The sequence below is a fragment of the Triticum aestivum genome, chromosome 7D, assembly GCF_018294505.1.
Source record: "Triticum aestivum cultivar Chinese Spring chromosome 7D, IWGSC CS RefSeq v2.1, whole genome shotgun sequence".
NCBI classification, from domain to species: domain Eukaryota; kingdom Viridiplantae; phylum Streptophyta; class Magnoliopsida; order Poales; family Poaceae; genus Triticum; species Triticum aestivum.
Genome location: NC_057814.1, coordinates 275,031 through 291,154, shown reverse-complemented (window position 1 = coordinate 291,154; position 16,124 = coordinate 275,031). Strand labels below are relative to the sequence as shown.

General features: G+C 45.3%; 2 long non-coding RNA genes and 1 pseudogene across 2 annotated transcripts; all 3 read right to left on the bottom strand.

The window, feature by feature from the left end:
• Positions 1 to 463: 463 nt before the first annotated feature.
• LOC123166327 (inversin-B-like) lies at positions 464 to 4,073 on the bottom strand (annotated as a pseudogene).
• Positions 4,074 to 5,670: 1,597 nt separating this feature from the next.
• On the bottom strand, positions 5,671 to 8,013 carry LOC123168537 (uncharacterized). Its single transcript, XR_006484394.1, has 3 exons — positions 7,365 to 8,013; positions 7,167 to 7,291; positions 5,671 to 6,498 (listed from the first exon to the last, which is right to left on the bottom strand). It is a non-coding gene; the product is annotated as an uncharacterized lncRNA (long non-coding RNA).
• A 10-nt stretch (positions 8,014 to 8,023) lies between these two features.
• On the bottom strand, positions 8,024 to 11,183 carry LOC123168538 (uncharacterized). Its single transcript, XR_006484395.1, has 3 exons — positions 10,937 to 11,183; positions 10,067 to 10,307; positions 8,024 to 9,265 (listed from the first exon to the last, which is right to left on the bottom strand). It is a non-coding gene; the product is annotated as an uncharacterized lncRNA (long non-coding RNA).
• Between the last annotated feature and the right edge of the window lie 4,941 nt (positions 11,184 to 16,124).

Sequence of the window (16,124 nt, the reverse complement as noted above, 5' to 3'; positions counted from 1 at the left end):
TAGAATATTTATGTCAACGGTGAAATGCATGGGCAATTGCTTAGTAGAATAACAATAATTTGGTAGTGACAATATATATTGTATGCAGCCAACAAATTGGTATCCAGATACTAGTGGAATATGTAGGTTAATGAGATATAGCCGCGATGAAAATGTATGGCCAGAATTGGAATATCAGCGTCACTAGGACCGCCCATGCAAGACTCCACTTCCTTGCCCGACTTCCAAACCTCCTCACCATCAGCACTTTGTCGCTGTATACCATTCCCACCGTCATGGTGGACCAAAAGCCTTCCACCACCACCAGGGGGAGAACCGTGATTGTACAAGGATACATGGCCTTGGCATGTTGGACCGGAGCCAGGATCGAGTACATCCCGAAGATGAAGGCGGCGCTGAGGCTCCTAGCTAGCTGAATGAGCCAGGAATTTTGCGGAGAATAACAAGGACCAAGTGCGTCTTTTCACGTTTGAACCCACCCCTGCATACATGAGAAAGAGCATGGATAGTGAAGAGCAGATGAATGCCAGTCGAAGAAGTATTCCCCCGCAAGCGTCGGTGCGCCGCCCTCTTTATGGTCATCTGCTCGGTAGCCCCCAGGCATGGCGAGGTGCAGTGCAGTGTTCCCATCGTCGTCTTGCATGTTCATCACCGACGATGCCATCTTTCCCTGCTCTTGGCAAGCCAACAAGACGACGCCGAACCTCTCTGCCTCGGCAGCGACATGCAGGAATGTCCTGCCTTTGCCATCACGTAGCTTGGCATAGTAAACATTATCAGGTTGGCCGTTTGATGCAGCGACATGTATGGGAAACGACCCTTTGCTGTCTGGCAGATACGCTGAAGACGGATCAGCTTCGAGTAGCAACTCGGTCACCTCCGTCTCCCCGAATAATGCTGCATAGTGAAGAGGTGTCCGACCGGTGGATTGGTCTGCTTGTTTGATAAGATATTTCTTACTTTCCAATAGCATTTTAATTGCCTCTGCAATTGTTAGCTATCACTGTCAGCCCAAGATAAAATCTATATATGACCAAAGACTAGCAATTTTACTACTCCCTCTATCCAAATATGTTAGCCCCCCTTGGAATTAGAACCTAACAAGAATTTGGCTAAAAAAAATATGAGTTAACTATATATCACAATAAGTGTGTGTGTGTGTGTCTATATATAAACTGACTATTCGTCACCCTGGGTGCAGAATAAGTTATTCGTCACCCAAAGTAATCTTTCGATCTTTTCATTAACAAATTACATTTGGAATACAAATAGTTACATTCATATGACTTCATTACGTAAAATTTGGCATAGGAAAACAAAAATATAGGTCATAAGACCAGGAAAATAGCATTTTATGTATATTTTACACTAAGTTTCTATGTATAAATATTCAGATGGGTTTTTTACCATATTATTTTGGATATATCCCTCTACATCATGTCATCTTGCTTAAAGCGTTACTCTGTTCTTGTTAAATTAATACACTAGATGCATGCTAGATAGCGGTCGATGTGTGGAGTAATAATAGTAGATGCAGGCAGGAGTCGGTCTGCTTGTCACGGACGTGATGCCTATATTCATGATCATTGCCTTGGATATCGTCATAACTATGCGTTTTTCTATCAATTGTTCAACAGTAATTTGTTCACCCACCGTATGTTTCTTTCAAGAGAGAAGTCTGTAATGAAACCTATGGCCCCCGGGTCTACTTACCATCATATTATTTTCAGATCTATAAAATCAAAAAACGAAAAATACCTTGCTGCAATTTATCTACCTTTACTTTATTTTATAATTTTACTTATCTTTTATACCTATCTCTATCATATCTCACTCTTGCTAGTGACCGTGAAGGGATTGACAACCCCTTTTTTCGCGTTGTGTGCGAGTGTTTGTTAGTTTGTGCAGGTGCATCTATTGGAGATTTGGGTGTTTCTTTTACTGAATTGATACCTTGATTCTTAACTGAGGGAGATACTTATCTCTACTTTGTTGCATCACCCTTTTCTCTTCAATAGAAAAATCAACGCAAGCTCAAGAAGTAGCAGCCATCGACGCGGGGAGCTTCCATCTCGTCGTCCGACCACCACAAGCATGAGGCGCATCTCCTCCGTAGCGTCGCCCGTCAACCGCAAGCATCGGGTGCATCTTCTCCGGCTCCGGCCACCGTGCTACTTCTCCCACCACCTCTCTGACATGTTGGCCCCACATGGCAGTGACTGGCCATCGCAGGGACCGCCGAGCCTGTCGGTCCGCACCGAGCTTTACACCCGCCGGTCCGGTACCTGAAAAGAGAACCGCGGCACTGCTCGGTCCGCTCCGGTCCGGACCGCCGGCAGCCTGTCCAAACAGTAGCTCGGTCAGGGACCAGCCCGGCCCGGACCGTGTCCACCCTGAGCTCTTGCGGATCTATCGCGGCGGTGGTGGGCGGAAGGGTGGGCGTTCTTTTGCATGGGAATAGTGAGTGGATTGTCCAAATGTGACTCGATTTTGGGCGGGTTTGGGATATCGGAGTCCAATGTGGCGGATGTAAGGCTACTCTCCTCTGCCTTGCATGCATGTTTCTTCTCCAATTCACAGGTCTGAGCCTGTTTACTACTTCCTCTTTCCAAACTTTGGAATTTAGAACCTACGACCAAGGATTTACTGCATATGGTAACGTGTGACATGTATGCAAAATTTCACCAAAAATGCATTAAACAGGATGAGAAAGAGAAGCCAAGTGACAAATTGCACCAATTTAAAAATAGTAATATCAATTTTCTGTTTTTGCACAACTGGTAAAATATAGTGAAAACAACTCTCACGAACCTTTGAAATTTTAATACAGTATGCCTTTGCCTTCTCGCCCAAAAAAATAAAAATCTCACAGAACTTTACGAGGCGCTACACGGAACAGTAATACATGTTCACATATTTGTTTTCATGATTTTCATAACTTTAGACTTGTGGTACATCAAGAAACACAAAACCTTGTCACATGTGAAGTGAGGCATGCATGCATGCATGCATGCGTATTCAAAGCTAGCAACCAGAATTATTTTGTCGGATACACAATCAAGCACTTGTATGTAGAGGAAGAAACATAAGATCGTGTCTCGTGTGAAGTGGGGCATAATTCATCCATTTGCGCGACAAGTAATTTGAAATGAAGAGAGGACTGTAGTACTAGAAAAATTAGACTCTTCCCGCAAAAAAGAAAGAAAAAAAGATACACTCTTGAAATCTAATTAAACACCTAGCTAGTATATATGAGTATTAGTAGTGCCCTAACTGTATAAATAAATATGGCAAAACAAGCATGGGTAGAAAATAAATTGATTGAAGACGTAGCTTTGCCCAGCCTCCCCAGAATAGCTGCGTGGAAGGCATTCTGGCCGTCGGGTCCAGAGTAAGACAGCTCGTTGTCTGTCTCAAAGAGCAGCCGGGCAATGTCCCTGTGACCCAGCGAGAGGGCCAAGTACAAGGGCGGTCAGCGGAAAACGAGCTAGCTGTGGGTCGATTATTTCCATGGCTTCCAAACGGACGGCTTCGTGCAGCACCGTCTCTTGCTTGTTGTTCTGGACTCTTAGGATCACCTTCACCCTCTCATCATCATTTCCAGTGGCTCTTGCCAGAGCCAAGAGATGAGAGACCATCCTAGCATTCCCGAACCGGGCGGCGCAGTGCGGGGGGGTGTCGCCCTTCCGGTTGCGGGCGCCGAGGAGGTGACTGGCTTCGTCGGCGATCAGCGTTGCGCACTTTAAGAATTGATCGGCGTCTCCACTAGACGCCGCCACATGGCCTGCACCGGTGATGTCGGCCACGACGGTATCCTTGATGCCGGTGATTTTCTCGTCGACATGGAGGACAAGTTCCACCGGCTGGTGCGCTGCATCTTCATCTTCCCCTTCCCCTTCCCCTTCCTTGTGAAGAAGAAGAAGAAGAAGAAGAAAAAGAAGGCGCTTAATTTCATTGAAGTCGCCACGCGCCACGGCAATGAGCAGCTCAGGGCGATGTAGATGTTGAAACTCCTCATTCGGCTTGCTGCTGCTTTGAGTATGCTCTTTGTTCAACATAGCAGCAGGACCCATTGCGCTTGCGCTTGCCATCGGAGCAGCTGGGTCGAATACAGCTCGTTCGATTGCTTTTATCCACTGCTTTTATGATGCTTTTGCCTTTAGGCAGCACGCTCAATGGACTGGACTGGACCCTCAATTGAGCAGTGCTAACCACTGCTCAAGTAGTAGCACCATAGACTAAAATCGCGGGAGAAACGATTTCGCGGCGGCCTCTCCCAGCAGCTATAGCGGCCGCCGTAGCGGGCAATCGCGGCAAATAGCGGAAATTTTTCTGGTGGGGGAGATGATTCTGGTGGGATTTGTTGATTGTTGAGCCATTTATAGGGACTAGTATAATGCCCGTGCGTTGCCACGGGCTTTTGAAATATTTTGGTCATCGCCCCCTACCCCAGTCGCCGCCTCCGCCGCAGGCCAACCCTCTAAACCGTGCCACAATCTCAGGCACATGCGTTGCTACGGGCTTTTGAACTCTTTTTTCTGGTTGCATCCCCTTCCAACGATATCGTTAGGACCCTTGCCAATGGATCTTTTTGAGCGTCCACATAATCCACCTCCATCTCTCTCATAATCTGCAAAATAAACATATACAGAAATACATCTTCTGTATTATCGCATGCAATATATAGTATATGTAAAGAACATTTATTTTTATGCATCCCTTCTAATTCTAAAATTTCGATTAGTTTTCAGTCCGCTCGGTTAGTTACGTCTGTGACTTTGTCAATCGACATTTTCAAAGCATCATCCGAAGCCATCGGATTTTCTCTCTGATCTACAAGTGAACATATAATAAAAATAAATGGCTTATATACATTGATCAGCTGCTAGATGCAAGCAGGTGATCACTTTTAGTCAGAGTGAGTGTCATCATGCTTTTTATTATAGTGAGTCGTATCCCAAGTTTTAGTACAAATGACTTGTTAGGGTTTGTTATATTTTGTTGACAAGTCGTTGCCCGCCCCCTCCTCTTCCCTCCACGGCATCCCAGGCCGATTCCCGGTGCCAAGGTGTGCACTCTATCGTAGCTGAGGGTGACCACCATGACGATGCAACCTGCTGCTCATCACAGCATCGCACCTTCCCCGAGTACGGCGGCCATAACCAGGTCTCAAACTTATATGTCCACCCTTTAATCTACTCCCTCCGTTCCTAAATATTTGTCTTTCTAGAGATTTCAAATGGTCACCACATATGGATGTATATAGACATATTTTAGAGTGTAGATTCACTCATTTTGTTCCGTATGTAGTCATCATTTGAAACTTCTAGAAAGACAAATATTTAGGAACGGAGGGAGTAGTTATTTATGTGTCTTTGTGGGTCATCTTTTCAGTGTTAATATGGAAAAGTAAAAGCAAAATCTGCGGTGTGTTTTGTTGCCATAATATACTCACAAGCAAGCAAGGAAATGGAATCCTATGTAATTTGTATAAGATAAGAAAATTAAGTATCCATACTTACCAGTTATGATAAACTCCAATCAGGCCCTATCATATATTTCTCCAAGGGACAACGTCTTTTTAGCAGCAAAAAGATTTATAACCATGATCAGGCGCTGCTGCAACCACCAATCCTCAAAAGAATGCATTCATGCCCATTACATCACGTATTAGTCCAACATCTAGTTTCACACCAACTGATCTGTTGTAATATGACACTCTTTTAGCCCACTTCTGTTTATCTACTTGAAACAAGGTTACACCATCATCCCTGAGGGAGACCTAGCAAAATGTTTAGACAACCTATTTGGCCAATAACATCACTGATAGCGATCGCTGCTGACTTCACCCGACTAACATGTGTCTTCCTCTTCCTTGCCCTTCTTCAATAACCACATTGCACTCCCTTTATTCTCATCATCCTTGTCACTCATTTTCTTCACCACTCATGCAAGAAAATAAGCTTCAACCGGAAAGTGGATTATGTGTATATGTTCACGTCCATCTGGTTACTTGAAATATTCAAAATGTAATATGCACATAATAAAAGAGGTAGTGATGTTGCTATTTACCTGCACACGCCACCTACCACTGCTCCGACACATGCCACCATGACCTCGCGTCGCGCCGTCCTCACCAAGATCTCCAACCTCCACGCCACCTGCCGCTGCTCCGCCTCCCTTGGGGCTCCCGTGCTCCCCTCCCTCCGCGCTTGCCGCTGCTCCCCTCCCTTCAGTGGCACCCGTTGCTCCTCCCTTCCCCAATCGACGCATGTTGCTGCTCCCCTTCCTCACACATGAGCCTTCTCTCGTGCCACGCGATCTGGCCTCCCTGGCCGCCGATCCAATGAGGAGGGGGCAGAAGAGCTCGCTGCTCAGGCCTGACCACCCGTGCCGCTGGCGCATCAGGATCTAGTTGGGTCAACCTTGAGGAGAGTATCGGGAGGATCTCTCGTGCCATCGACACATGAAAATGCTTCGAGTCCCTTTTAACACCCCCTGTAATTTTTGGTAGCTGATTGGTTAGTTGATTCACATACTAACCAAATATATGAATGTAAATATTTAATTTCGTATTGATTTAAATATTTATATTTCAAACAACAGATAATTTCCAGAATTAGATCGGTTCGGACAAAATCTACTTTGATCACATGGCTAAACGTTTCATATTTTATATTTATATCCCTTGACAAAGTACAAAAATTGATTTGAATGTAACATATGTATGACTAATGTCTTGGATATAAATGATCGCCCAGTTCACATTTTTTTACAAAAATTACAGAAATTGTAATATGGACATATATCTTGTCCCCTTTGTTTGGAGAATAGAACTACATTTTGTAGTTTAAATATATGACTAATGTCTTAGATCTAAAATGACCACCCAGTTCACATATGTTAAAAACAATACAAAAATTTCAGTTCGGCAATATATGTTCTCACAACCGGTTGTAAAAGAGGAGAAAGCATTTGGTACTTAAAAAATAATAGCTTGCTCTTGCTTGGCCATGTTTCATTGGTATTTGTAAGAGATTTATTCCCTCCAAATGGAGGGTGTTTTTCTTGATAGAACAATACAATATAGTATAGTGGCGTCATACGCGTGATTTCATTTTAAGTTCACACATTTGGTAGAACCAGGAGTTTATTATTTCTTTTACCTTATATTGAACATGGGACGCAACAGGACCTCCTCAACATTTTCCTAGTTAGCACTATGACACGACAATTCTCTCGAAACATGCAGGCCCCACCCAAAAATTTCTCCTATCAGCCTGTGAAAGCGCTGCAAGATCATGGGTTGGTTTGTTACATCCTCTATTCACTTTCTCAAAAATTCCAAAGGCAAGGTAGCTGACCTGATTTCTCTGTACACTGCATGTTTCCCGCATGGATTCTGGTCACAGTTAATTTTGGTGATTACGCAGAACAGTCAGATCCAAACAATATAACAAGTACCAGCGATGTGTAAAAACCTAGATCTATGGACAAAGAGAGGATGTAGCATCAATCATAATGTCTCTGATCACATCAGCATGAACCACATTATCTGGAAAACTAAAAATAAATAAAATTCAAACCTTGTGTGTTTATTTACTTATTTCAAATGTCATCGGTAGCACTAACCCAATACTTTTCTAGATACCCTTTCATTTTTCACACCAAACTACTGAAGTATGTGAGCAAAGTTACAAACAACTAAACTACTGAGGTCTATAAGCAAGTTACAAACAATTACTCAACATCTAGGAAGTATACGCTAGCTCTGAAATCTACACTGTTTGTATGACGGCACCATGGTTCAGCATAACTATTTTACCCATAGGATGTCATTTATTTTTGGAAAAGGGGGTATTACATACAATTGTATGCGAGGCAGTTCAGTTTAGTGGAAGAAAAATCATACCCTGGACAAGATGTTGTAATGGCAAATGCCTCACATAATAAATTATGTTCTATAAGGAGAACACAAGTCTTTTCCTTGATGAGAAGACATTGTTTCATTCATTCCCTGTACCATCAAGAACAGAAAAAGTATATGATTGTGAGAGTGCATATTGAAAGAAATAACCGATTTAAACAGACTAAGAAAGAAGCAACCATGACTCTGGAGATCGGAGTCAGCACACTGAAGAGGAAATTAAGGTAATGGGATACCCTGCTGGCCCCACCAAAAAATAAGTCCCTCGATTTGCTGATTCACCACCTTGAGGTAAATTTTGCAGCACGTCTGCTCCTCTTCTCTGAATAATTCATTTCTGTTTGTAAACATAGCCGGCCAGTATTGGCTGAAGTCTGCAGCAGTGGGATCATTCATGTAGTGCTGGCATGCTGACACCAACACAACACATACTATTTGTCAAATGTTATAGTACGTGATTGACGACACAAAGGGAGACGGTGTGCAGGAGGAAAATAAGAAGTAGGATGCAATCCAACAACTCGCTAAGCGGAAATGGGCGCTGGAGACAGAGGACACCATTCAGTAGAAGCCTGGACCTGATGGCTGAAATCAAGTAGTTCAGGGAGGATGTCTTCAGGAGGAGATACAAAGCTAAAAGTGGAGCGAACGAATCATAGCTTTCCTCTCATTGGGAATTCAAATTGGACTCTCATGTCAAGTGTAGCTAGTAGGGAATTTCTTGGAGACGAGGGAGCGAAATCTGTAGTAGGAGTAACATATATCAAAGATGGCCAAAGCTATTCCGTCAAATTAGCCATGTGTAAACAGATGATAGTAAGCCATGTTGTACCACCAGTGTCCATCTTGAAGTATTCCCTATGCGAGCCGTCTGGTGTGTTCTGATGGTGGTGCTGCCGTGCTGGTGCTTGTGTGCCCCTGTCTCCTGATGGTCCGCACTATGGCCGCTTGTGCAAACTGAACTAACAGAAACTCAGTTTTAACATGACCAAAAAGAAACTCAACTGTCAAGTTTAGAGAGCTATACACAAAAAAGGCCGCATCCTGCACACCATCCGTCGCCGCCGCCTTCCCAACACGCAGGACGCAGCCGTCGTTGACGTGTTACTTAAATATTTCAGTTTTTCAGTGAGATCCTTTTTGGTCAGCTATCCAAACATGTTGCTGCATTTCACAGCCGCGAAAATGTGCTACTTTGAATTCGTGCTCCCATAAACATTAATTGCTTGTGAATGGAAGATCAAGGCCAATGAGACCAGCAGTGGATCCTTTCTTTGATGATTCTGCAGCCAGAGATAACCCGGCTGGACAACCACAGCCACAAGCTATATGCAACAGCTGCAAAGATTCAAGTGACGTAATCAACTACCTAAAGAATGCTACCACACACCAATTTACTAAAAATGACAATTAACTTTGAAACTTAATTAATGTATCCTTGAATAAAAAGAACTAAATAAAATATCAGTATAAGGACTCTTAACATCTTAATACACTGTATTTATTTATCTCGTGTGCAGAAGTTCAGTTAAGTTTGTTAGAACCAGGCTGAGAGCTTCATTTCCTAGTAATAAGCGCAGGCAACAAACTCAAACCACCATGATGGAAAATTAAGATCTTAGTAAGCCATTAGGATCCACGTCTAGGTGCAAAGAAATTATGGAATGATGAACAAAGTACTACACTAACTCCTAGGTCAGTGTTTCTTGTATAACTTTGCCTATAATTTGAAAGATTATGGAGTATGCTGCTTGGAAACATGTTACTCGAGCAATTCTTTTGAGGTTGTCCAACTATTACTGGAAATGGCGTTTCCCATCTGAAAACACAATCATTCACTGTATTTAAGTTTTTTAACATTTGCAAGGCAACGGAACTTCTCTGCAAAAACTGAATGAAAGGATGATAGATAGTCTATACTAATTTATAATACACTTAGAATCAAAAACATGTATAACATACTAATATATTGTATAGACAAAACACTGCCATTAGTTCTATACTTCAAGTGCATGCTGTAGACATAGAGAAGACATTCATTTACATTGCAGTATTTTAATGGCTGCTAAAAGAACAAACACCTTAAACTACAGAGGGCATAGACAGCAAAGAACACCTAGTCACAGAGGCGACACTCACCAGCAAGCAAGCAGCGCACGCACAACACAACCGTCTTAACCCCTTCACTCACTTCTTCATCGTGTAGTTGAACTGCTTCCACCCCAGGCGCTGCACCTCGTCGTCCCTGAGGCGCTCAACGCCCAGCTAGAAGAAGGTATTCTTTGAGGTCGCACCGGATGCAACAGAACACTGGATACAGTAGGCATCGGCTAGCTCGGAGCCGTACCCTGTATATAACAGCTTTGCCATCTCTGACAAGCTGGCACAGTATTGTGATCAACATGTTATGCATTATTTTTGTAACTCAAAAAAAAATACTATGTGAGAATACACGAGTAAAACAACTGACGAACTGTTTTGTTGTATGGAAGAATCAGGAGTTTATGTATGTAACAATCATCAATCAGATTATAGACTAAGGCTGTAAAATTGCGTTGATGCATCCCAGTATCCATAAATCATACTATTTCACATACAGCACCGAAAATGAATCAAATGCTGGAGATTCCGAAAAAATGTTGTCTCATAGTTTATTAGCTACATGGAATTGGTGCAGCCAAGCAGCCTTTTTTTATGCTGAACATAAATTCAGTGATCTATGAGATCCAAAAGATGATAGTATAGCCCCAGCACATCAAGCCTGGGTGTGGGGCTTCCTCCGATGGTGCCTGGCGAGATCCATGGCGGCCAGGGAAGGGATAGGAGCAGCTCTCGCAGCACAAGATTCACGGCAAATCAGGGAGGGAGAGGAGGGGATCCAGCAGCGCGAGATCCATGTTGATTTGGGGAGGGAGAGGAGCAGCGTGTGGGAGGGAAGCACACCGCACGGCTCGTGGAGGAGGAGGGATTCAGGGAGAGATGCGATGATCGGGGGCTGGTTAGGGTTACCTAGGCTGCCACGTGATCCAGCGCGGCGGGAGGGGCTGGCCCAGAGGAGCGACGATCCGGCGCGTCCATCGGCCGGGGGCCTGGCCAGCGCCAGTGGATCCCTCCATCGTCGCCGACGTCCGGGGAGGGACGCAGGCACGGCGAGGCGGACGAGGCTGGCAGCGCGATTTGATTCGGCGGGCGGCTGCTTCTGAGGGAGACGACAGCGGGGTTCTCGCTCGAGGGCTCTCTGGGCGCCTCGCTGCTCGCTGGCTCGCTCGCTCGTGCGAGTAGCGGAACTTTTTTCGCTGGTTTAATTTCGTAGGTTTAATTTCGTCCGTTTTTCTGGCGTGCGAGAGAACTATGTGGACGTGGTTTTGGTTGGTTTTTTTGAAAGTGGAAGGTGGGAGGAGGTATCAAAAAAAACCATGAAAGGTGGGACGAAATTAAACCCGAAACGCGGACTACCAACTGAGACATTAAGAGTAGAGATATGTGAAGGATTTCGCGGCAGCAGCCATAGCGTAGCAGCGAGGCTCCCGGACAGCTATAGCGCAGCTATCGCGGCTATTTCGCGGGCTATTTTAATCTATGAATAGCACGCAAACAAACACACACAAAAGGACACTTGATCACCTGCTTGGGATGCCGGCCCGATCGATTGATCAACGAATCTCTACAAGATGGTGGCCCGCATCTTGTTTTTATTAAAGTAAGTAAAGGTCCATCGTCGTAGGACAGCCACGCTTCTTGCAGACTCGAGAATCACAACCGATTTTACTTTTGTATCCTTGAGATAGCTTATCACATATGCCATGCATGTGCATGTGGTACCAAGTCTTGTTTTACAGAAAGAAGAAAGATATCAAGGAGAAATAAAATAAAAGCATGCCATGTGCCACCGTATCTTTATCAACATGCGATGCCAGATAACTACTACTCCCTCCGTCCCATAATATAAGAACGTTTTTAACACTAGTGTAGTGTTAAAAACGTTCTTATATTATGAGACGGAGGGAGTAGATGACACCGACGCAATCTATGTCCGAGACACATGACCCTTCCCTGAAATCTGTCTGGACGTCTACATAAACCATTGATGCTGGAACATGATCCATTTTTCAGGATCGTATATATGGGAGAAAAAAGGAACCATTCTGAAGCAAAAGCCAAGCAAAGTTTTATTCTTTTGTTCTTCCGTGTGTTGGAGCTTCTTTGGCATCATTCCGATGCTTTTGTCTTTAGGCAGCACGCTCCAAGGACTGGACCTTCAATGGCTCAAACCAGGCTCCGAATTTTACTCCTTCAACCGGCACCTAGCCGATCCCCAACCGATGCTAGTGAAGGATAAATTATCCACACATGTGCCGCGCCACGTCTTTTTATATTTATTCCATCGCTCGGTGGCTGAGTAAAAAATTTCCTCTCCTCTACCTCTTCCGCGCCGCATCTTCGCCGGCGCCGCCCCTCCCACCTCTCGCCGGCCACCAACCTCCACCGCGGACGCTCCTTGACCACTCGGATTTGTGTCTCCCTCATCCCGTCACCAGCGCACAATCGGTAGATCTGCGGCTCCCGCCGGCGCCGGATTTGGCGCTTCCGACCGCCAGCGACTGCGCATTGCCATGAATTTGCCTGGTACAGGATCTCACAGCCCCCGCAACGCCCCCGCGCCACATGCAACTATTGACTCCGCCTCTAGCCGGTCGGATCTCTCCCGTCGATGGTTTTGCCAACAATGACACGCCCGGTCGTTGCCCGGGCTTGGCGCTGGCCCAGCGGCTCAAGGGCTCACAGTTGTCGGTCATAAAGTGCGACGACTGCCCGTGGCAGGTGGTGCGCCGAGTTTCTACCAAGCCGAAACATCCCGGATGGGTGTTCTTCAAGTGCAAAAAAGATGGAGTATGTACTTCTTTTGATTCGGTTGTTCACCGGGTTCAGCACAATTTTGATAGCGCATTGTTTGCTCAAATATGTGTGTAGGATGTTTGCAAGTTTTGGTACTGGGAAGAGGATTACATTGATCTATTGATAGCATGAAATTTGATAAATTCTCACGCACCTGTTGCTAGATAGAGGCTGGAGATGAGCCTAGATGCAAAGCAACGTCAAATTCTTCGGAATTGTAAAAGAAAGAAATGTGCAAGCTCGAGAAGCCAATAAAGAGAATCAACAATGAAGAGATGGAGAAGGTATTGATCCAACTGGTGGGAGCAGTTATGAAAATTGGATATCTTTTGAAGTGTCTAATTGTGGTTCTTTTTTTTGTCTTGCTCTCGCAGCGAAGCATTGGTGAATCATGTACTCAAATGTATCAAAATGTCATTGAATAAAATGAAGAAGTCAAGAAATGTGGCGGTGGCCGAAAATAAAATGCAAATGAAAAAATTTACTCCACTAAGGGATTAGTTAGGTCCGGCGAAAACTTAGTGGAGTAAAAATACTCCACTAAGTGTTTACTCCGCCGGATACTCCGTTATTTCTAGGGGATCAGTTAGAAATGCTCTTACTTCGACGGATACTTCGCTATTTTTGGGGCTCGGTTAGAAATGCTCTAAGATTGGTTATATACTCCTGTGTGCTAACCACTGCTCAAGTAGCACGCAAACAAACACACACTAAAAGACACTTGATACCCCGAAAAAAAAAAGACACTTGATCATCTGCTTCGGATGCCGATTGATTGATTAACGAATCTCTATAAGATGTGGCCCTGCTCTTATTTTATGAAAGTAAAGGTCCGTGGTAGGACAGCCACTTGAGCATCACAACCAAGTCTTTGTTTACTTTTCTATCTTTCAGATAGCTTACCACATATGCCAAGTGATACCAAGTCTTGTTTTACAGAAACAAGAAAGATATCGATCTACCAGACTACCCACAGATCCTCGTCTAGATAGGAGCGAACCGCCCCAAAAAAGTAGGATCGCACGAGGCGATCAAGCGAGGCGACGAGGGTTCCCTTGCGCGCCGCCGGTGACACCGCTGGTTCTCTCTCTCTCCGTCGGCCACTCCGGCGGCGGTAGGGAGGGGGAACCTCGGGTCTGTTCGCTAGGTGGGTGTGTGGTAGGGTTAGGGTTGAGGGAGACGCTGCCGAGGCCGTTGCGGTGGTGTCGCGTCGGAATAAGTTTCTCCGGGCTCCGTTCGCAGTCAGGCGAGGCTTTTGCCTTCGTCTAGGAGCCAGCGAGGTTGGGGATCCCCGGATCTTGTCAAGGTCGCGGGCTATGGTGGCTGGAGGTCCATTGGCACTGGCCGTTTGGGTCCTCAGATGGGCGATGGATGCAGGAAGACGAAGACCCTTCTTCCTTGTTGGTATAATTTGCTGATGTTGTTCTTCTCCTTCCTCTGCGCTGATGCTGGTGGGAGATCCTGCTTTGTCCGGGCGGATGGCCCGGCCGCGGTGCTGGACCGGTCGGATGACTCGAGTTCTCTTCCTTCCGAAAGGGACACTTTTCGCGGTACTCAAAGCCAAAGATGGCGACGGTTGTTGCAGGTGTGTTGGATTGATGTCCATGCCCTCTCAGTGCTGGTGTCAAGAAAGGAGGAAGCAGCGTGGCGGCAATTGTACCGTGGTCGAAGATGATGACCTGCTTGCGACTTTGCAGATCCTTCTGCTGCAGGGGCCTTCTCTCAAGATTCAGGGATGATGACACAGGGCTCCAGAGATCTTCTTGTGTTATGGTTGTCTTAGGGTACTCTGGGTGTTCATGGTCCTTTATGTTTACGTTTCAGTGTGCTTGTAAGGGTCAACTTCTTTGTGTTGATTCGTGATATAAATGAAAATATTCTAAAAAAAAGAAACAAGAAAGGTATCAAGGACAAACAAAATAAAGCATGCCGTGCGCCACAGTATCTTTATGAACATGCATGTGGTGTGAGATCATAGATGACACCAAGACACAGTGTTTGTGAACGAGGCTTGGCCGATAATTCTTGTATGTCCAAGGCACACAACCCTTCCCTGAAATCTGCCTGGACGTCGACATAAACCATTTATAGTGGAACCTGATCCACTTTTAATGATCGTATGGGCTGTGGCGGCGGCGCGGCGGTGGTGCGTTGGGCGACGTGGCGGATGTGCTCACGGGGAGCGGCTTCGGCTGGCCCGCCCAGATCCGATCTCGAGGGTGGTGACGGTTGCCCGAGCCCGGTTCGAGAAATGGCACGGTGGCTGCAGCTTGGCTGGCAGCCGCCGGTGGCCTTCTCTTCCCCGTTCCAGCCGGCTGGGCCTCGTTCTTGCCCAAAGGTGGCACTTTGCTGACAGCAGGGTCGTTGAACCATCACTAGTAGAAAACTGGGCTTTGGTCACAAGGCAATATTCACATTAGTCCCGGTTCAGTCACGAACCGGGACTAATGTGAGCATTGGTCCCGGTTCGTGCGGCCAGGGGCCTGCCGGGCCTCGTCGGGGCATTGGTCCCGGTTCGTCCGGCCCCTTTGGTCCCGGTTGGTGGGACAAACCGGGACCAATGGGCCACGCTCCTGGCCCACCACCCTTTAGTCCCGGTTCATACCACAAACCGGGACTAAAGGGCTGGTCCTAGTTGCGGCCAGTGTTTAGTCCCACCTCGCCAACCGAAGGGCGCTCACACCAGTTTATAAGCCCGTCCCTCTCTGCCTTGTTGAGCTCCTCTCAAAGTGAAAATAGCTGCCTTTATACAGGGAATTTGACCTAAATTCACAGTAAATTTCTTTGAATTTCATAGAAATTTATTATGAATTTAGGTTGAATTTTCTCTATAGGCGCATCTATGTTCATTTTTGTATAGTAAATAAATAAATAAACCTTAATAAAATAAATAAACCTTAATAAAATAAACTATAGTAACTAAAATAAATAAACCTTAATAAATTAAATAAAAATAGCAGCAGTAAAATAAATAAAAATAAAATAATTAAAGTAAAATACATAAGTAATTAGAAATAAAATAAATATGTTTTTTGTTGTAAGTAGAAACAAAACAAAACAAATAAAGCAAAAGAGAAAACAAAAAACAAAGAAAAAAAATTATGCCACCTACTGGGCCAACACGGCCTGAATACGACTTGAAACCCATCCATGGGCCAGGATTCAGGCCCGCAGAAGGCCCAGTAGGCCCCACAGGCAAAGAGAACGGTTAGGCCCGAAAGCCTGCAGTTGAGAGGAGCTCGAGAGGGTGGGCGCAGCAGAGCTTATAAACCACTCTCGAGCCCTCTCAACTAGCGAGGTG